The 21821-nt window shown below is 36.1% G+C and overlaps 1 protein-coding gene across 2 annotated transcripts in view; it reads left to right on the plus strand.

Moving 5' to 3' along the window:
- The first annotated feature begins 552 nt into the window (after positions 1-552).
- BAZ2B (bromodomain adjacent to zinc finger domain 2B) overlaps positions 553-21821 on the plus strand; it is a 321736-nt gene continuing 300467 nt past the window's right edge. Inside the window, exon 1 of one of the 2 annotated variants that reach the window (XM_058694256.1) lies at positions 553-667. The gene's annotated coding sequence lies outside the window, so the exon portion shown is untranslated. The remainder of the gene's footprint in view (positions 668-21821) is intronic. The other variant, XM_058694274.1, reaches the window with a different exon arrangement.

Below are 21821 nucleotides of genomic sequence, written 5' to 3' on the forward strand. Positions count from 1 at the left end.
GAATTATGAGTTTACGAGAAAAAAAGTTTAGGTGAGAATGATTAATCTATGCTCCCTATTTTCCAGTTTACGTTTTTTAAAATTAGGTTTTCAATCCTATTTTCTGCCCTACTTTTGAAAGCAAAAAAAATTAGTTTCTTAACTTTTTTCCTGGGACAAGGAACGGTTGCAAACTCGAAGCTATAGTATTCTTGGAGAAAGAAGTAACCCCCCTCCCTCCCTTGGCTCCTTTAGGAGCTGATAGGTCATTTATTATTGGAACTGAAATGGTATAAACAATTCTCTCTCTTTTTTCCCTTGTTAACAGCAACTTTCATTGTTAGAGAGAGGAGAGAGAGAGAAGCCTTGTTGGTTGACGTCACTTGGTTCATGAAGCCTTCGCCTAGAAGTGAAGCTGCTGAACAAACCTTGAGAAGAATCATCTCCTGCTTCAATCTGCTGCTGGATAGGAACTAATCAGAGAGAGGCGGAAGGCGGAGAAGGAGGGAGTCAAGGGCTTTCCCGATCACAAATCTCACCTCCACTCCAACTCTCTTTATACTTTTCTTGCAAAAATAATAATCGAGATAAGGAGGTGGTAGGGTTTCCAAAAACAAAAATCGTAACCTTCAACCATCTGGGGAAGACAAAAATCCCACCCACCGCAACTCTCAGTTCGAAAGTAAAGGTGAGTTCAAAATGTTCGGGTGTGAGGGGTGCGGGTGAAGTCGAAAATTGCAAATGTTACCGAGCCGGCGGCAGCAGAACAGGAGAAACTACGCTCCTGCGAGCGGGGACTCCGGAGTTGCTGGTCTCGCGGCGCTCGCCCTGCCCGCCCTGCTCGCCCTCAGCGGCTGTTTACCCTCGCCGGTCGGTGTGTCTCTTTGTTGTGCTGGCTGGAAGGCTGGGGCGGTGCTCGGGGTCCCGAGCGGAGTTTGGGGGAGGAGGACGCGGTCCTGGGTGGGAGGTGGGGGGTGCGGTCTCCGGAGAATGTAAACTTTATTCCTGGCTGCCGGTGCGGGACTTCGGTGCAGCAGGGCCGCGGGCCGCCGCCGCCGCCGCCGCGAGTCCGCTTCCTTTGTGCCGGCCGCCCAGCCTGGCCGCCGGGGCTGCGCGCCTCCTCCTCCTCTCGGCTTCCAGAGCTCGGGGGGCCGCCAACACTTTTGCTTCTCAAACGATAACCTCTGGCACTGTTGCGATCGCCGTTCCTACGAGGGAATATACGCTGCTCCCCCAATCCCTGTCGGGGTAGTTTCAATATACCCCCCCCCCCGACCCCAGTCCGCCTACTGCTGCCCCTTTTTGCCTCCGCCCCCTCTTCCCTTTAGGACTGATGAGCTGCACCCCCCCACTCCCCAGTTCGGGCCTCTTTAGCTCTCTCTGGGTAGCTTGGAGCTCCAGAGTTTTCAGAAAATGGTCTGAGGGCGCGGGGCGTGTAATGGGGGCAGGTGGGACTGGGAAAGGATCTGGATACTTGGGAAGATGTACGTCTGTACACAGAGGTTAGAGGAGCACAGCTTTTCCTACAGTAATGTCTGTCTCCTAGCAGTTCTCCCCGAGAACAGCAGCCAGCCCTCAACTCTTCCTCGCTTTTAATCTTCTTGTCGCTCCCCTCCCCCCTTTCTCTTTCGCGTCAACCCTCCCCTTAAAGTAGTTCCATGAACCCCAGAATTGGGACTTGGGAAAGGAAGGAAGTGTTTGCAGAGTAAGAGCTGGCCCTGCTATTTGGGAGATTTTTCTCTTCTTTTCTCTCCCTCTGTATTTATCTTTTGTGTGTTGCTTCCTTATAAAGAGAGAAGCAGCTGCAGTCCTTGGCCGAGTTGTTGAAATTTATCCCTTTGTGTATATTACAATATCCTCCATTTTTTCCCCTGCCCTCTAAACAACAAGCGTTTCGCCATCTTGGGCAATTTTTATTCCCAAGTCTCCCCTTTTTTATTTTTGAGAAAGGGTAAGAAGGCGTAGAAAGGCAAAAAAGTGTGTGTGGAAAAGACTCAAAGTTTAGGGAATGTTCAGGGGGCCCAGTGACGTCATGTAAACTTTATCGAGAAATTTTCCCAAGAGTCAATTTTTCGCTTAATTTTTTCCCTGTTTTAAAGGACCGTGTAACTTACTGGTTAGAGAAGTTGTGCTGCTTATTTTTGGGTTCTGCTCTCAAAATGAACCCTCGGCGTCTATACGTTTTGTTTTGGTAACAGGTGGAAAATGTGTAAAAAAAAAAAAATGGTATAAACTTTTATAGTGTCATTGATACTCACCTAGCTTTTGTCTACGTGTTGGTTTTTTTTTTTTTATTCTTTAAAGGTTTCAAATGTTATTTTTAATCAGCACATTTCCCTTTCTCATTTACTCCACTCTGCTGTCGATTTTTCTTTAATCAGCTTGGTTAACATTTTACGTATAATGACTTTAGATTACCTAGATCCCCTTTTGTAATTAAATTATTTTTTACATATTTCCTTGCATTTTGCAAAAACAACTATGAAAATACCTGGAGATACTGGATACTTTTAAAATTTAGTAGCAGATATTAAATCAAACGATTGGTAAAAATGTAGTTAGTATTTAAAAGACAAAATTTATTTTAAAATATATTTTATAACCTCAAGCTCTAAGCTCCTTGTCAGCCATTATGAAAAAATAAACAATAAAAATAGTGTTGTTTTAATTTGCTTGTCTAACGTAGTTTTTCACCTCACAGAAGTTCGGTGGGTCACATGACCAAACTTAATGATACACTGACTGGTATATAAATAAAAGCACTGTAAATTGAATGGGAAAGTGGAATTCTGTCTCCTGTAGTCATTTTCAGTCAGCATATTTACTTCTCTTCTAACAAGGACATGAAACTGTCTGTATTTAATTTGCATTCTCTTTGTCTTCTGGGTTGGGAAAAAACACTGACTACAATTAACTAAAAAAACAAAAAACAAAAAACAAGTAATTGAAACAATTCTGAAAAGGTTTGTCTAACACATAAGAACTTACATTGTATGTAGTAGTATGTTTTTATCTCTGTAGCAGTCTTCTTTGGTGTTGTTTGCTATGCTATTTATCTTGGAATTTGCTTTATGTAAAACGCTATATAGAAAGCCTGACTGAATTGAATGTCTGCCATTTATGTGAATTGTAGGTAGGTGAAAAATGTTTAAATAGTTAAAAGCACATAGAACAGATGGTTTTAAATTATACATGCAACAAAGGACTAGAAGATTTGGCAGATTATAAATGGCAAGCAACAGAGGATAAGTAGTTTAAGAAAATGGTAGTTAAGTACGTTTGATGTCTCACACCTATTGTAAACACTGTACATATTGTCACTGTGCTGCATAATCAATAATTTAGACAACATTGAGGCACTTATAAGTTTCAGATAGAAAAAAGTAAAATTTTACAAGTGTTTGAAATGAATGGCTGTAATCAAAATTATTTTCAGCCTGTAATGGCAAACAAGAAGAGTCTTTTGGGAGGGGGGGAGTGATCAAATAGTATGCGTTTAAAAGAAAGTTATTTATCAGGACTTAATATTGTTGTCTTCATATAATGGTTTGGAGAAAAGTAGGAGTAGGTACATATTTTAAAATTCAGAGAATAGTATCTTTACTGGTTTTATATGTTAAGCTAGTGCTGAATTGTAGTGGCATTTACTTTTTCAAACACTATTTAAAATATTTTTTAGAGTATTCAGTCTTGGAAACGCATTTGACATAATTTATTAACTACTAATTGAATGAAGGATATATTTTGGTATTATTTTTTGAGTTTTGTACATAACATTATGATAATGATTTCTCTTGGTGAACAAGTTTACTCTCAATTTTTAAAATGAAATGATTTTTCTGTAGTTTTTGCCTTTCCAGAAGAATCTGAGTAATTATGTTTAGCATTTTTCGAGATTTAAAATAAAAGTATTCAAGTTGGCAGAAATTTGTTTTTATTTTTATGTCATTTATTTTAAATGCGTTTAAGACTGTAATGGAAACCTTGGAATTTTAATTCTGTTGCCCTTTCTCTCATTTCTTTGTTTGCATGTTTATTATAGAACTGCAGTGTAAAGGAGCAGATGTTTTGCCAAACATCCTGATGTGTTGCTTTTTCTTATGGGAGTGCATAACTGTTCCTTCTGATGCATCAACTTGACAGCTGGTTGATTTCATGGAGCTGCTAAGAAGCCATTAGTGGTGTCATTGAATTGAAACAGAACAGTCACTCCCAGCTTGAACTGCAATTGTTAATGTCTTTGTTGCTACTTTTGTGTTACTATACAAGATGTAGGATATCACAGTTGCATGAAAGTTTCTGTTTTCTGTCTTACTTCCTTGAATTAGTGAAAGAATGTGTTAAACTTGAATACTTTTGGTTTAAAGATTTCTCAAAGAAAAAGATTTTAAGGTGTAATTTCTGAGTTTTGGACCTACTCCTAGCTAGGACTACTAAAAGAAGTGATTTAGCACGAACAAAATAATGTGATTTTGATCCCTAGTTGAGATTATATCATCTTAATGATTTTTAATATACTTGATATCCTGAGGGATTAATTAAATTACCTAGTTAGGTATTTTAAGAGGTTTTTGATTATATAAAATTAAGTATTTCATACCACAAGGTTTTAAAAGATTGTACTTTATGTAATAAATACTGACTTGTTTGATTAAATATTTCTTTAAACTTTTGTTGCAGAAGGTAATCAGAAGAGAAAAGAATTGCTGAGGAAAAGGCAGTTTTATGTTTAATTTTCTGTATAAGAAGGTGAAGATAATAAATAATTGGTGATCATTTAATGATTTTAAAATGGGAATTATATTTTTATTGTACTAATAACTTTTATTGATAGTTTCAACTATCAGACAATGGTACTAAATGGTGTCAAATCATCCCATTGGTGCCTAAGTGTTTTCTACTTCTTTTATTTATTTGTTTGTTTATTTGTTTATTTATTTAGTGGGAGAAGAGATAGAAAAGAGGAAGAATAAAGTGATTATTCCAAAAGAGAAAACATTTTTTGAAAAATTGTGTAAAAAATCTTTAGAATAATAAGTTTAAGGATATAATATACTTTATTCACTATGTCAGGAGATCTTTTGTAGTTCCAGTATTTATTCATTTTTAATTTTTAAATCTTTAAAACAGTTTTTCAAAGAGCATAAAATTCATAACATTTAAAATAGGATGCCTTTAAAAATATTAAAATGTGAAATTGATGATGCGAATATATGATTTGCTAAGTTAAATAGCCTTAGAAGGATTTCCTATACAATATAAACAAATTGTAAGCACTTTTAGTACATGCTGAGTGATACCAGAATTATGATTTCCTGAAATTATAAGTTTATAGAGATGTTTTCCTTTTAAATAGATCACACATTACTAAGATTTCTTTCAGGTAATATGCTTTCTCAACTCTTTTTATGTAATAGCTTTACAATTCCTTAAAAAGAAAAGTATTCTGTTAACCTTAGCCTGTGATTCAGTTTTTAAGAAATACACTTACTCATAAGATGTTTGTATCAAGGCAGATACTCATATAAACTGGATTAAGGTAAAGATATTAAATGTCAACTTTTTAAAAAAGGAATCTCAATGCTTAACTCATTTTTACAGGTAATGTAGTCTTAATTATAGTGTAGTGCAAATCAGCATTCCATTGTTTAAGCAGGAATTTTCCTACATTGGGTAAAGGGCAATTCTAAACAGAAGAATCATAAAAAATTTAAACTTTCATTCATGAGTTTTTCTGTTGACCATATTAGCTTTGAAGTTACGGGCAGTGAGTATGATTTATAATTACATATGGAATTATAAAATATTGGCAATATCTTTGCTGAGAGAAAACCAAAACAATTTATATGACTTTTAAATCTATTTTGAATGTTATGTGAATTGTGGCAATTCATAATACAGTTTGAGGTGTAAAATATTTAATGGTCTTGATATTTGTAGATTAAACACTGAGTTTTTTAAATGAATAGGCTTTTATAAGAGTATGAGGTGAAAATAAAGTTTTTATCCCACATATCTAAAAATTTACTATATAAGATAGGGTGTTTTCTATCTTTTTACATTAATGCTTTTAACATAGTTGTTTTTATAATCTATGAAATTTGACTTGTACTTTGGTTTTTGAATGTCTTTCATTCAAAAAAATGTTAGATATAACAATGAAAGTAATACAGATAAGAACCTTTACTAATTTTGTGTGTGCACATGTGTGCATGTGTATGTAAGGAAAAAGGAGTATTTGTTTTGAAGATAATTATTGCATTGGTACTTCAGCTATGTGTAGACATAATTGTGTGTTTTTCCTGTTTTCTCCTCTTAACACTTTTCCACAAGCATGCACTCATTAATCAAAGACGGTGCACTCCTGCTGAGGGCAGAGAGGTTCATCAAATTGGCAGTCAGTTTGGTGTAAAGAACGGTGTACTGAAGCTCTTAACTCACTGGGACATAAATAAATCTAAGGTCTTTGTATGCAAACCCTGGAGGTTAATACTGTATAATTCAATGTCCTGTCTTTGTTTTTATGATTGATGTTTTTAAATGTTTCAGGCTTGATGCAAGTCTTCTAGTAGGTCAGGTCTGACATTCTGATTGGCTGAAGTAAGAAAGCATTAGGTTGTCAGAAGGACTTTGAGTATGCTGCAGAGATTTTGATTTTTTTTCCTACGAGATCATTGTCATATTGCCTGAGCTGTTATAGGAATGTACCAATGATTGACATCCCCTGCTGTGATAATGGACCCAGTGCATGAAATGCCAATAGTTTGGTCCTATTTGTTCGGAAGCTTACTGCTATTTGTATCCTTAACAGAGCTAACATGTAGAACAAGCAAAACTACTGGGATTTCTCTGTAGAAATAGTGCAGGGATTTGGCTTTAACATGAATTGGTTGCATATTCATAATTTAAGAACAGCTGGTTACAGCAAGCACATAGTCATTTGCAAGCTATTATAAACCATTCCACTCACACATGGAGCCTGTGCTTGGTGATTTTTTTTTTTTTTTTTTATTGATCTACCTGCATTTAAAATCTGGTCACTGCTGCTACAGAAGCTCTTCATTTTAGCTATGTCTGCAACATAGAACAGCTTCAATTTTAAATATTTAATTTAAACTAAATGCTGAATAAAATGAAGAAGCTTTGAAAGAACCAAGTGTAAAAGGTCAATAATACATTACCCATCATATATCTCATCTTGGCCAGAAAGGAAACAAAGCTAGATTACACCACCATTGTAATTTTTGGAAAATATGTTTTATAATTTTTGTTCATAGATGAGTAACTGAATTATCTTTGATTTGAAAATGTTGTTAATTATATTTTGCTAGTTATATATAGATTTAGGTAACAACACAAGCAATAGATTGTGCTTAATTAGCCTGTAAAACAATTTCACATAATACATAGAAAAGTGACAATACTTTTAGTTTATGAGTGGTGTAAGACAAGATAGGAAAATCAGCAAGACATTATGCTTTGATTAGAGTAATGCTAATCCTAAAACCAGGAAGTTACTTTAATCTTTTTTTAGAAGAAATCTAATGAGTCTTTTCTGCTTTTTGGCTCACTTCTGGAATATTAAGCACAGCTGCACTCCTACAGTATTTAAATGATATGTATAAACTAGTCCACCTGTAATAGTTTCCCCGCAGGTTGTGCTGCCTGGTAGTGACTGAAAGGAGAGGGAAAACCTGTGAATCCCAAGTTTTCAATGAGAAGAGTGGGAGGAGAGGTGTTAAATGTGATTTCCGCTCTCCTTGTAGGAATCACAGGGAGCTCTGCCTTGATTTGTGTATGTTAAAATAAGTGGATACCTGAGTGATTTACAAGGATGGTGATTATATTGAGCCTTCTACACAACATAGTGTTATGTTCACATGTGCATGCATGTGTTTGTCCCCATGCTAGATGATGAAGTAGCTTTCAGCACTTCAAGGTTGAGTACCACTCCTAAGAGTGCATTTTACTCTTTCTTGGTTTCACAAATGGCTGGATGTGTTGGTAATATAACAGAATATATGGCCAAATTTAATCTAACAGATAGTAGGCTGTACTTTTTTCTAAATAATAAATTCAGAGGTTATTAAAGGACGATGTGTTATGTTTTAGTTTTGAGTTGCATCGGATAATAACTTTATATACGCAGTTAATTTGCCATCATTTGAGGTTACATTGATCATTTCATGAATTATTATAAATCTTCTTTTTGTGTGTGTGCCTTTTGACTGTTGTCTGTTGTGTCTTTTGACTGTTGTCTGTTCAGTTATTTTCCTGTTTGGAATCTCATCACAGAATAAGCTGAGGAAATAAAAGGAAGTAAAATTCAAATAAGTTTTCTTTCCCTTCCTCTCCCACTTCTTGATAAATCAGAAGGAAAGAAGTTCTTACATTTTCACCAGAATGAATGTTTGGGATTTTATTTGTCTACGTTTTTTAGCTCTCATTGCAACAGATGAATATATTTAGATAAAAAGAAAGATGAGGAAATGGAGTCAATTTTTAAAATATTAGTAACTCAACAAAACAGTAGAAAATGTAGCCATTCCTTGAAAAGTGAGTTGACTCAGTAATGACAACCACAGGGGAGTCAGATATTTGATACACTTTTATTGTCCTAGTACTAATAACAGGGGGAAAGAGGGGCGAACTACCTTCATTCATCAAGTTTATACTGAATGCTGTATTCAGTATTCTTAAAAAGCTATGGATGACAGTTTGTGAAAGCTTAGAATAGGGGTGACATGACTTCTGGTTTGGAATCATTAGAAAAGATTCTTTGGTTAGGTAGCATTGAATTTGACCTAGAAAAATGAGTAAACTGAATATTTAGGGATTAGGAAGAAAGCATGCAATAAAAGAAGGGCATTATGAGCCCCACATAGAACAAATAAATTAAAGCTAGGTCTATTAGGTGTCTGGAGTAGTTGGGCAACCTTCTTGAGGTTACCCTGAAGAAAAGAAAATGTTTTGGAATCCTTTTCCTCCATTGCTTTCAAAAATGACTGCTCTGCTGTTTCTGGAGAAGATGGGTTAATCAGTTTCAAATCATCCCTTTCAATGATAGGCTTGTTGTTTATGGAGACCAGTTTAAAATTGACAAAACTGTCCTTTCTGATCAGAGTTATTGAAATACTGTGTTTCTTGTGAGACTAATCAGAACCATTCCTTTCTCCTTCATTCTTTTCCGCTGCTTTATAAGTGGTTTTTGTTTTTGTTTTGAAACATAATGCATGATTATACTTGCTAAGAACATTGAGCAAGAGAGGGCATCTGTTTTTCTCTTTTCTCCATTTACTGGTGAAGAACTAGCTTTCCAAGGGGATTTGATAACTGACTCAAAAAACACTTTCACCTCTTGTAGTTACTGTGGATGAATAAAGAAGGTGGAACTGTCTGAACTGCCAATAATAGGAATATCCATAAGGACAAAAAGAAATTTATAACCCCTACTTGTAATTACATCAGTAGTGAATTACACTAATAGAAATACCATTAAAAATAGAGAGCATGATTGGGACGCCTGGGTGGCTCAGTCGGTTAAGTGTCTGACTCTTGATTTTGGCTCAGGTCATGATCTCAAAGTCATGAGATGGAGCTCCAGGTCAGGCTGGGCGTGGAGTCTGCTTAAGGTTTTCTTCCTCTCCCTCTGCCCCTCCTCTGCTCACATGCTTGTGCCTATAAGAGCTCACTCTCTCAGAAAAAAAAAAAAATTAATGTATGAAAAGGAAAGATTCAAAAAACTTCACGAATGTATAACTGCTTAATTTTCAGTGGTTAGACTTTTCCTAACTTCATTATTGCTGCACTAAGACCATGACATTTATTTCATTTTCCTTATTTACAATGTTGTGATGAATATTTACTCGCAGGAGACAGGTCAGAAGAAAACCTTAAAACTTTTACATAAGTATTTCTTGTACGATGATGTGTTTTGAGGTAAATTAGAGGTGGAAATGAGTGGAAATAAAAGGCTGTCTAGTGACTGAGTTTAGAGAGAAGCCGCGCTTAACCATCTTTTTGTGGTTTCCATGATAACATGGTTATTGAAACATACTTCTGGACTTCTTTGGGAAAAGGATTACTATTGACATAAACCATTATGGCAACATATGAAGCAGCAAAGCCAATCTTGAGCATCTGAAAAAATCAGGGAGCAGCCCGTAAGTCACAGGATGATATGTTTCTCCTTTTATGGGTTAGTGTAGCATAGTGGAAGAAATAGGGTCTGCCAGGCAACAGTAACAGAGGTTGTGGGTCAAAACTCTTTATTTTAAAAGAGAGGTTACTGCAGAGCTAAAGGAAGTGTTGTTAGGAGGTAGATAGTAACAATATCAAAGAGAGGAGACAGCTTTAAAGAAGCTTTTAAATGGGGTTAAGAGAAATGGAGCATTGTTATGCAGTTGAGTCCTCTTGGAAAGTCTCAAGATTTTCTCCATTGTGGCCTATGTACTGTAGCATTAGATTCTTGTGCAATGTCATTAGTATTTTCAGCAGCTTATTGAGAAAATAACTCTTACCTATAATCATCCCTTAGGGATTTGAAGTAGGAAGTTGAAGGGTAAGGGAAGGGCTGTGTAAACAATAAACATTCCGTCCAGGAAGAGAGCATGTAATACTTTGGCCAGTTAGGTGAAAGCTTTCTTTTCCCTTTCCTTTCCAGAAAGATTGTTCATAGATGTACAGCCAAAATTCAAAAGAGAAGAATTGGCTTAAAGAATGTGTAAGTGCTTTTGTACCACGTGTGAAATGGGAGGATAGGACCAAAGCATGCTGGGGATCAGGGGAAGGAGAAAGCCAAATAGAATGTGACTAGAATTTTCCAGATTTTGGGGGTTTTTTGGGTGGTTGTTTTTAATGAAATGTTCTATTTTTTAATTTATTTTATTTTATTATTTTTTTGAGTGAAGAGTGAGCAAGCAGGGGAGGGGCAGAGAGAAGCGAGAGAGGATCCCAAGCAGGTTCCGTGCTCTGTGTGCAGAGCCCCATGTGGGGCTCAAACTCACGAACTGTGAGATCATGACCTGAGCCCAAATCAAGAGTTAGATGCTTTACCAGTTGAGCCACCCAGGCACTCCTGAAATGTTCTATTGACATAGTACCTTGAATTTGACCTTTTTCATCTTTTTTTTTTTTTTTCAACGTTTTTTTTTTTTTTTTTTTTTTTATTTTTGGGACACAGAGAGACAGAGCATGAACGGGGGAGGGGCAGAGAGAGAGGGAGACACAGAATCGGAAACAGGCTCCAGGCTCCGAGCCATCAGCCCAGAGCCTGACGCGGGGCTCGAACTCACGGACCGCGAGATCGTGACCTGGCTGAAGTCGGACGCTTAACCGACTGCGCCACCCAGGCGCCCCTGACCTTTTTCATCTTAATGAGGGACACTTTTTGTGAAATAGGTAATTTTTTTGCAATTTATTGCAAATATTTTATGCTTAGTAGGTAGTATTTGGTATGTTTCAGCTTCAGTCCAGAGGTACCAACTAAATTAATTACATGTACCCAGACAAAAATGCATGTTTATTTTTGTATTTGTTACTCTCAGGACTTCACAAGAGACCTAAAAGTAATCCTGTAATTGCCCATGGAAACAAATAAAAATCACTTATTTTTTCATGTTTCACACTATTGTGATGTGCTAATAGTCTCATATTAGGCAGTAGTTATTAGTGAAATAAATTGATCATTAAATTGAAAACAAGAATTAGGCCAGCATCTATTTCTTAGTAACTAGAAACAATTCAAAGTGCTCAGAAATAAAATGCATATGCTCAAGGAGGTCATAATTTACTCAGAGTGAAAGGATGTACATAGAGTACAGTCTCATCTTTTGTGGTTTTAACCCATTGAAATTCAACTGTTAGGAAAAATTGAGGATGGGAAAGGAAAAACAATTTCAATAACCATCATTCATTCAGTAAAGGTGTCTCCAGGCAGGATGCCAGAGTCAGGTACTCTCTGTTCCTGGGTAGCTCTCATAGTGTGGCATCTTACACTAAGTGTGGCTCTTATATCTTAATAGAATTTTTTTTTTGGTATATCGTAGCTCCTAAATTCAGGCCAGCTATGTGTTTCTGGACATCTGTTCGAATGCTGGCAAACTGGCTGTGTTGGACTTATTGAAGGATCATGTATCTGTCTCCAGTATGGTTAATGTCAAAGATAATGTTTACTATATTTTGATACAGCTTGCTGACTAGGACCTACCCACACTCCCCAACCCCCAATAAGATGAGTCTTTAGTATATATTGAAGGTAGCATGGTTAAGTTTATATACTTAAGTATTGCTATTGATACCCCAAAATGGAAAGAAAGAAAGGAAGAAAGAGAGAGAAAGAGAAAGAGAGAAAAGAAATAATTGGTCTAGAATTAAAAGGGTTCAAGGAGATAGTGACTCTTCAGTTGGGTTTTGAAGGAAGTGGTAGATATTTTAGAACAGCAACCTGAATGAAGGAGAGGATGGAGGGAAACCTAACTAAAATTCGTTTGAAAATAGTGGGAGATAAAGTTACAAAGAGGAGTTTGGGTTAACTAATTGATCTTTTTTTTTTTAAGTTTGTTTATTTTGAGAGAGAGCACGTGAACAAGAAGGGGCAGAGAGAGAGAGAGAATCCCAAGCTGGCTCTACACTAACAGTGACATGTTTGTGAGATCATGATCAGAACCACAATCAAGAGCTGGACTCTCAACCGGCTGAGCCACCCAGGCACCCTGTTAGCTAATAGATTTTTAAGCAGAGATATGATATGATTAAAAATTTAGAAAGATAGATTTGGAAGAAATCGGTTAAATGTACAGAAAGTAGAGACTATTAAAAGAATGACCAGTGACTTACTGCAGACATTCCAGTGTCAGGTGGTAGTGACTAAACGAATAGAAATAGAATGGGCAGAAGGATAAATATGAGGTACATGATAATTTAAAGGAATGGAGTTGAACTAGTTTGGGGAAGTTGGAGATTGTATTACCTTCATGCAAATCTATTTCTTATGACCATAACAGTAATTTGATGTAGTTGAACTCTTATTTCCTCCATGCCAGATAGTAAAGGTAAGAACAAAAGAGATTGCCTGTAGCTTATCACTTGACAGTAGTTAGATATTGTTTCTAATATCATAACACTCTCATGATGAGTTTAGCTTAAGATAAAGTCTCATCTGTTTTTAAAAACCCTTCTACTTTCCTCCTGGTGTATCACATTATATGAAGATGAATACTCATATCCAGTTAGCCTAATATTTTTCATTTTTGTTTGTATTTATTGTTCAGTATGTGGTTTATTTTTCACATCTTTTTTTCAATGTGAAATTTATTGTCAAATTGGTTTCCATACAACACTCAGTGCTCATCCCAACAGGTCCCCTCCTCAATGCCCATCACCCACTTTCCCCTCCCTGCCACCCTCTCATCAGGGAAATACAAATCAAAACCACACTGAGATAGCACCTCACGCCAGTCAGAGTGGCTAAAATGAACAAATCAAGAGAGTATAGATGTTGGAGAGGATGTGGAAAACGGGAACCATTTTGCACTATTGGTGGGAATGCAAACTGGTGCAGCCACTCTGGAAAACAGTGTGGAGGTTCCTCAAAAAATTAAAAATAGATCTACCCTATGACCCGGGAATAGCACTGCTAGGAATTTACCCAAGGGATACAGGAGTGCTGATGCTCTGTATGTGTTTAAACCACTGCTAAACATCACTTTCTGAAAACTACTGGGAGGTAGGAAGCAGCAGGTTCTAAACATACTACAAACAAACCATAGTTTTTATGGATCCCTGAGGATAGACTTTCATGAATCCACGATTTTGTACATGATGTTCCCTGTATGCAATTTTTATTCCCTCTCTTTCTGCTTGGTAAAATCTGCTTCTTTTCTAAGACTCTTGTGAAGAGTTATGTTTTTGAAATCTTCTCAACCCTCTGCCTCCTCACATGGTTATCTGATTCTTCCCTTGTGCTACAGTGGAATGCTAATAATGGAGCACATGGTTGTGCATACAGATGGATTGATTCGCTACTTCCAACCTTTATAGATGATGCTTCAATGAACATTTTTATGCAGAGTACTTTTATTTGTGGCTGTGTGACATCATTTCATAAGATAAATTCCTAAAAATGCAATTACTGGATCAAAGGCTGGGAATGTTTTAAGGCTCTTAATATATGTATTGTGAACTTGGCTTTTAAAAGGATTGTATGGGTTTACAGTATCTCACTAATGGTATATGACTGTGCCTGTTTTACTAACACCTTCATTGGATTGGGTTATATTCATCATTATTAGCCATTGCCAATCCAATTGCAAAAAAATTGTACCTTATTTAATCTGCATTTCTGTGACTGGTTACAATGAGCATTTTTTCAGTACTTTAACCTGTTTCTCTTTTGTGGTTTGTCTTTGACATTGCCTGTTACCGCCCAGAGGTCTTAATATATTTATTATAACCTATTTATAAATTCCTAATATTAATGATATGCTTTTATTATATTTATTATAATTCTTTTGCTTTTTAATAGTTTTTATTTACAGAAATATGAAATACTGATTACTTCTTCATATATTTTAAACATTGTTTCCATTTTAAACTTAAAAAATCCACTCTTCCCCAGAGGTTGTTTTTGTTTTTTGGGGTGTGTGTGTGTGTGTGTGTGTGTGTGTGTGTGTTAGTTTATAAATATATTTATGCCATCTCTACACCCAACATGGGGCTCGAACTCACAACCTCAAGTGAAGAGACCCATGCTCTTCCGACTGAACCAGCCAGGCACCTCCGGAGTTTTTATAGTAACTTCTCATATATTTATTTTGTTTTTTGACATATAATTCTTCCCATTCTTTTTTCTTTTTTTAAAGTAAATTCTGTGCCCAATGTGAGGCTCGAACGAATCCTGACCCCAAGATCAAGAGTTGTATGCTCTACTGACTGAGCCAGCCAGGCACCCTCTTCCCAGGCACCCTCTTCCCCATTCTTTTTGTAGTAAAACTACCCTTAATGCCCAAGGTAGGGGTCCAACTTTCCTTCAACACTTAGAGTATAAAAAAATCTCTATTATAAGGAACATTGAACTAGATAACTAAGGAGTAATAGAATTCCTTCTAAAAATATTAATTTTATTAGATAATACTGAGTGTATTAAAAATTAATTTTCCTTGATAAGGTAGGGTTATCATCCTGGTACATAATTCTGTTACACTTATCAGATGTCTGAATTATGACTATTTGAGAATACAACTTGAACCTTTAAAAACCAAACAGATCTTCTATTATATTTGTGCTATATACTTATTTATGATAAAAGTGAATTGTACATGCAACTCTACAACTTGCCTGTTATTCCTTCTTACATTTTAATTGTCCTTTGATTATTTTCTTTATATTCATTTTGTTGTTTATTTGGTAACATTTTTTAAAAGTTGAGGGTCAATTGGTGTATAATTATGTTTTAGATATATAAGGACTTTTCTTTTTCAAAATTAAAAGTGTAGTTTTCACTAATAACATTCTTAAAAGTTTTGAAAAATACAGAAAAAGTATTAAGATAAAAATTTCAAATGCCCAAAACTCTATTACTTGCATTTTTATTTTATTTTATATTGAAGTTTATTTAATGAAATGAAAGTCTTCATAAATGAAAAAACAGCAAGTGTGTTCCATGAACCTCACTTCTAAGAAAAAAATGACGGGAGCAGACATGGAGTGAAATGTTTTTGTGGTAACAAGTAAGAACAAATCAAAAAAATCCTATTGTATTAGGCAAAAAGGACATTGGTGACTTTGGCCATAATAGTTTTAGTCAAGTAGTTTGGACTAAAGCTAAAGAAATAGGAACATGGAGTTTAGATAGTTTTCTGTTTTTTTGTTTTTTGTTTTTTTTTAAGGGAAAGGAAAAGAAATTGGGAAGTTTCTAAGAAGGAAATGTGGCTTGAAAATGACTTTTGTAATGATAAGAATGAAGGTCTAGGGGCAAGGGATATAATTCAGAAATTCTGTGAGAAGTGGGAAGACATGGGTTCCTTAACCATATGATACTGATTAACATTAACTAGAAGGAGGGGTCGCTCTGTAATTAGAGGGAATGAGAAGATGTGGGTATGTACAGCAGTGAGACTGGAGCTTTGACAGAAAGAAATTTCAGAGTTTAACTTACAAATATCAGAAATTCTTCAACTAGAAATGCCTTTTTGCTGTTTTTTTCATAAAACAAAGTTTTAATTTCTGATTTTTTTAAAAATTGTATTTGTGTGTGTATTTTTTTCTTTTCCAGAGTAGCTATTATACATGTAGTTTTTCATTCTGCTTTTTTTTTTTTTTTACTTCATTAGTTCTTTTTTGGATTATATCATGAGCATTTTTTCTCATGTCATTAAATATTTTCAAACAGTATATAATAATTTATTCAACTACCCAAGTTTGGGGCATTTAGATTGTTTTTGGTTAAGATATATATAATGAAATAATTTAACCTCAAACATCACTAAGCCTTTTTTCATAATCTGATATATTTCAGTAGGAAACATTCCTGGAGATTGAATTGCTGGGTCAAAGTATAATGAATGATTTACATATATGCAATGGTATTCTGGTAAATATTAACAACCGGTTTGTGTGCCTGGTGGTGGGAGCCTTGATTTATAGTGTGTGCTCTTTTCTCTGGTGTTAGAACTCCTGACATGGCCTATTTCATTCCAACAACTTAATACCCCTGAGCAGAGTTGAGATGTGCAGGCATACAATTATTACACAGTATCTGTATCAAACTGATACAATAGGTGTAAATAACCTCAACAGCATAGAGATTAATAAAATGTGGTAAGATAATTAGGAAGTGATAAGTTTTGAGTGCTTATTACCTTATTTTTATTAAAAAAAGTTTTTAATGTTTATTTATTTTTTGAGAGAGACAGAGACAGAATGCGAGTGGGTTAGGGGCAGAGAGAGAGGGAGACACAGAATCCGAAGCAGGCTCCAGGTTCTGAGCTGTCAGCACAGAGCCTGACACGGGGCTCAAACTCACGAGCTGTGAGATCATGACCTGAGCTGAAGTCGGACGCTCAAACAACTGAGCCACCCAGGCACCCCTACCTTATTTTCAAAATAATTTATTGAATGGTAAGTTTATATAATTTAATTTTTAATAATGACTGTGTTTAACAACTGCAAAATTCCTGAAAATTTTAACAGTTGACTCTTGTGAACTTCTATGAGCAAGCCCTAGCACATTCTGCTAGGTTAGTTTTTTCTTTCTCCTTTCTTCTCTTTTTCCTTTCCTTCTTCTTCCTTTCTTTTCTGAAATTTATTGTAGAATTTTCCCCCCAAGATTGTTGTTTTCAGGACAGGAAGAAGTATAGGTATTTAGAAGACCAATGTTTCATTCCTTTTTATGTGTAGCTTCAAGGTTTGTTTTGCTTTACACCAGAATGTTTATTGTAGATGGAATCTATTTAAGTGAAAATAAGGTGTGAACTCCGAGCTTTATTTTTTTTTCCCACAAGACTATTCAGTTTTCCCCAGACTATTGTAGAGTAATTCCTACTGGCTATTGATTGAATTACTCAACTTTCTCTTTTTTTTTTCCTTCCTTCCTTCCTTCCATCCTTCCATCCTTCCTCCCTTCCTTCCTCCCTTCCTTCCTCCCTTCCTTCTCTTCCTTCTTTCTTTCTTTCTTTCTTTCTTTCTTTCTTTCTTTCTTTCTTTCTTTCTTTCTTTCTGTCTTTCTTTTTTGAGAGGGAGCGAGAGCATGCATGAGGGACAGGGGGAGAGGGAGAGCAAATCCATGCTGGGCATGGAGCCTGTCACAGGACTTGATCTCATAGCTGTAAGTTCATAACTGGAGCCAGAATCAAGAGTCAGATGCTTAACTGACACAGCCACCTAGATGCCCCTGAATTACTCAGTTTTCCTATTGTTTCTAATAATTTTTCAGTTGATTCTCAAGGTTTTCCAGATATGTAATCATATCTTATGCAAATAGTTTTGCTGCCACACTTCTAATATTTATAACTTTGTTTTTCTGTGTAAAGAATAAAATGAAGTTGACTAGTATCAGTGTTAACACTGAGCACACCCTTATTTTCTTTTTCTGAATTTTGAAATGCTTCAAATACCTCATCATTGTCTGTGATACTTTTGGTTTGTTACATATGTTCTTGAAAATCATGCTAAGCAAGTATTCATCTATTTTTATTTTATTAAGACTTTTAAAAAATTCAGGAAGGAAGTTGAAATTTATTTAAATGCATGGGCAATTTGGTAATTCTTGATGGCTTTCTCTGTTTACCTTAGTGTTTTTTAAGTTTGTTTTTCATTTTATAATTGGGGTAGATAGAGGTTTAGATGTTGATGTTTTTTAACATTTCGGATAAGCAACAAGATGAACTGGCAACAAGATATATAGTTTTCTCCTAGAGCTTTTTTGCTGAACCTCTTGAGATCTGTGTTGTGGGTATACCTGTGATCCTATGTTTGAGAGTCAACCTTTGATTTTAACAGTTCCCCTGCTTCAGGGAGAGCCTGGCATACCTGTGGATGGGGAATATCAGCACGGGGATAATGGCTACCCTGTAGTACTGTGGATTATGAGGTTTGTGTGGCGAGTTAGCACTTGTATCTGCTTAGTCAGATTTCATCATCACTTTAAAGCTGTTTCCTTTTCAAACCTAATCACAGGTTGAGGAAAATTAAAACCATGAGGCCAAAAGGTAGCCCTTGATGTCTTTCTGCAATGTGAACCTGAGTGTCAAACTCTGCGATTCCCACTTCTCTTACAGGCCTTCCGTATCCCTAAACTTTGATTCTACAAGTTATGGGTTGGGACATTTCAGAATATTCTTATTTCCTAAAATCTCCACCTTTTATTCTTGGGGCATATGTGTATAGATTCAGAGTCTTCTTATAGTGTTGGTATTTTCCCGTACTTCTTTGATGATGGCATTTTTTGTACTGGTTTTAGTCCTTTTGGGTAGATTTTTGGGAGGGATTATGTGAATGAGTGCAATTTTATTCAGATTTTAAAACTCTCTTTCACATATTCATGAAATGCTCCTCAGGAGAAAATGTACTATTTTATGCTCCTTGCACTGGACTTTGATAATTTTTTTTATTCTTTTTTTAAAAGTTTATTTTTTGTCGGGGGGGTTGCTGGGTGGCGCAGTCAGTTAAGTGACTTCAGCTTAGGTCATGATCTCGGGGTTCATGAGTTTGAGTTGTGTCGGGCTCTGTGCTGACAGCTCAGAGCCTGGAGCCTGCTTCGGATTCTGTGTCTCCCTCTCTCTCTGCCCCTCCCCTGCTTGTGCTCTCTCTCTGTCTCTCAAAAAATGAATACATGTTAAAAAAAATTTAGTGGAAGTTTATTTTTTTTTTTTACTAATCTCTATACTCAGTGTGGGGCTCAAACTCACAACCCTGAGAACAAGAGTTGTATGCTTTTCGCACTGAGCCAGCCAGGCTCCTTTTTTTTTTTTTTTTAATACTTATTTATTTTTGAAAGAGAGAGAGAGACATTGAGATTGTGAGCAGGGGAAAACAGAGAGAGAGGGAGACATAGAATCTCAAGCAGGCTCCACGCTGGCCAGCACAGAATCTGACACAGGTCTCCAACTCAAGAACCACAAGATCAGTACTCGAGCTGAAACCAAGAGTTGGACGCTTAACCAACTGAGCTACCCAGGCGCCTCCAGGCACCTATTTTTTATTGTATTCTTTTATCCAATATTTTTTATTTTGAGAGAGAGAGAGAGAGAATGTGCATGAGCATGGGAGAGGGGCAGAGCGAGAGCGAGAGAGAGAGACAGAGAGAGAGAGAGAGTTGGAGAATCTTAAGCAGGATGCATGCTGAGAGTGGAGCCCAATGTGGGGCCTGATCCCATGACCCTGGGATCATGACCTGAGCTGAAATCAAGAGTTGGACGCTCAACTGAATGAACCATCGAGGCTCTCCTTACTGTATTTTTAATGGGAATAATTTTAATTTGTGTATTCTTAATTTTTACAGATAATCATATGTTTCTGTTTACTAGGGAATCATATTTCTATTTGAATTGTTTAGAAGGAATGGTTTTGCTAAGATTTTTGAAGGATGATCATAATAATCTTAAAGATTTTTCTTGATTTCCCCACAAGTCTGGTTCAGCCTCCTTGAGTTTATTTGGTAGCGATAGTAGTTGGACAATAAGTGTATAGACTTTACTAAGACATGCAAAAACAAACTCAAAGAGGCTGGTTAACATTCTTGCCTGCTCCTATGAAAATAATCAGCCATACCTCATAGTAAGACCAGTCTTTTGGGGGTAATCAAGAAAAATCTTTAAGATTATTATGATCATCCTTCAAAAAGGATACCTGGATGCCTGAGAAACAGTATTTGGTTATCTATTTAATCAAAGTAGCAGTAAAAATAAACATAGAAAGGGTGCCTGGGTGGTTCAGTCAGTTAATTATCTGGGTCTTGGTTTTGGCTCAGGTCACGATCTCACAGTTCATGGGTTTGGGCCCTGCGTTGAGTTCTGCACTGACAGTGCAGAGCCTGCTTGGGAGTCTACCTCTTTCCCTCTGTCTCTCCCCGCCTCCCCCAAAAGAAATAAACTTTAAACTTTAAAAAAAGTTAAAGAAATAAACATAGAAGATAATACTTTTGCTGATTCATAAGTGAGGAGGAATCTTTATTTTTTAAATTTTTCTTTATATAATCAAGGACTTAATAAAGTCAAATAATGCACAGAAAATTATTCTGGTAAAACATAGCATTTCTGATATAGAAGGTGTAAAATAGCCTTTCATATGAAGATGAAGATATTAATAATTACCCCAAGGAGGCAAGTCCATCAACATTGAATGTAATTTACTAAAATTTAAAACCTTTCATATCTGTTGTTCTGAGTTGGCTATTATCGATCAAAACCAATAAGGTTCACTTTCCAATTTAGATCCTTTATTTATTGTCTTTCATATTCTCAAATAAATGGACACTTTACTACAGGTCAGTGGTTCTCTTTAAGGGGATCTATGAGCTCAAAACTGTCTTCATAACAATACTAAGATGTTATTTATGTTAATATACAAAGCATTCATCATTGCTGTTTTCAAATATGTCAATAAATATTTAAAATTATTTCTCATTTTTAATTTCCAATATGGTACATTTCAATAGCTATATTCAACATAAAATAAAAGTTCTTTGAAGTCTTCAATAAGTTCTACGAGTAGAAAAGGACCAGGAGACCGAAAAACCCGAGAATCCCTCCTTTTTTTTTTTTTTTTTTGAGAAATAAATGCACATACCCATTTGTACTTCTCTGTCACTGTTACTCCTAATGTAGTCTCAACTACTCATTATTGACTGTACCTTTTAGTCAAACTAAGTGATTTCTGTTTCACAGTGAAAAGTTAGGGGTGAATAATTGAGACCTGTCTGCCGTGCACCAGCATTTTAGCAGACTAGGCAGAGCTCATGAGCATGTGCAACACAACTTTTTACAGCCACACATTCATCTGTTTTACACCTCAAAGTGGCAAAAATGAACAGTTTCATTAACATGACTCAAAACAATAGCTTATCAATATTAAAATAAGAAGCAAAAATATGTAGGGGTGCCTGGGTGGCTCAGTCAGTTAAGCCTCCGACTTCGGCTCAGGTCGTGATCTCACGGTCTGTGAGTTCAAGCCCCGTATTGGGCTTTGTGCTAACAGCTCAGAGCCTGGAGCCTGCTTTGGTTTCTGTGTCTATCTCTCTCTCTACCCTTCCCCTGCTCACACTCTGTGTATCTCTCTCTCAAAAAGAAATAAACATTAAAAAAAATTTTTTTTAAAAGAAGCAAAAGCATATAAGCATACAACTA

This window comes from Neofelis nebulosa, chromosome 2 (assembly GCF_028018385.1).
Source record: "Neofelis nebulosa isolate mNeoNeb1 chromosome 2, mNeoNeb1.pri, whole genome shotgun sequence".
Lineage (NCBI taxonomy): Eukaryota > Metazoa > Chordata > Mammalia > Carnivora > Felidae > Neofelis > Neofelis nebulosa.